Source organism: Acanthamoeba castellanii, assembly GCF_000313135.1.
Source record: "Acanthamoeba castellanii str. Neff unplaced genomic scaffold scf7180000083546, whole genome shotgun sequence".
Taxonomy (NCBI): Eukaryota; Discosea; order Longamoebia; family Acanthamoebidae; genus Acanthamoeba; species Acanthamoeba castellanii.
The window spans coordinates 12,380-13,660 of record NW_004457665.1 but is presented as its reverse complement, the minus strand read 5'-3'; positions in this window follow the sequence as shown (position 1 = coordinate 13,660).

Below are 1,281 nucleotides of genomic sequence, written 5' to 3'. Positions count from 1 at the left end.
TGCAGCTCTTCCACTGTAGCTTCAGATATGGCTCAGTCAGTTTTTTGTCCTCAACTGTGAGGATGGCAGCAGGGTTCTCCTTTGCTCCTTTCATGCTGACCGCAGTCATGATGCCCACCTTTTTCACCTGCTTCCCCTTGCCAACATACAGGACAACAAAGTTGGTGCTGGTGTTGTAGCCATTGTCTCTGTTTTTCAAATAAGATAGAGAGAAGCATGGCTGTGAGTCAAAGGTACACACTCCACCTACACACCACACACACACACACCACAATGATTCTACATGGAAAACGTCTGGCGCCCAAAATTCCATTGGCCCCCCCCTTAATTTTAATTTGTCCCCCCCACAAATTAATTCTTGAATCAACCAAATTGCACTGAGAATGAGGTGAGTAAATGTACATGGCATACTGCTTTGCCTTCTCAAGCACAACAAACCACTCTGAACCCTCTGCTGACATGATGATGATGATGGTGATGCATCTTTGACTGGAATTGTGAGAAAACACCACTGGCCTGTGCTGCAAAAGAAAACAGGCTGGGAAAAAAATGGCAAAAGCAAAAAAAAATTGAATTAATTTCTGGCGTTGGTGCTTTGCCTGCTGCGCCAAGGCGCTCAGGCACTGCTCTTTCTGTTTCCTGTTAGTCCCCCCCTTTTTCTGGTGCTGATCATCACCAGCATGCAGTCAGCAGCAGTTTTTGACACAGTTGGCCCAAGTCAACAAGCAACTCAGTGCAATTCCTGTCCTTTGGAACTGCCACTCTCAACCTGGCCTGGATGAAGTGCTTGCAGCTTCTGAAAAGCAGTCCCCCTCAGCAGCAGGTACTGCTCAACCCCCAACACTGTGTCTGGAAAAAGGTGCCAGTGGCACCTTTTGTTAAGTAAAATCTGTACAAGTGATATATGTGTATGTGCAGCGAAAGCAGTACTTTTGTGAACATGGTGTGTGAGTGGTTTTGGCAAAATATGTACAGAGAGTGGCAAAACAGGGAAAAATGGTGTAGGTCATGGTAAAAGCAGATGGGGCCAATGATGAATTTCAAGGCATAAGTGTAAAAAAGGGCTAATGTATTTTGTTGGAATGAGGAACAGAACAGAGTGGAGGGAAACATTAGCCAATGGACTTCTGCACTTTCCGTGGACTGGAAGAGGAGGAGGAGCTGGTCTTGGGTGTGAGAGGGGCAAGGGCAGGATGTGAAGTTAGGCCTTGTAGGAAGGAAGTGATGGCTGTGAGATCTGACTCCTCCAGGAATTTAGAGTGGAAGGTGAGGAGCCAGTTG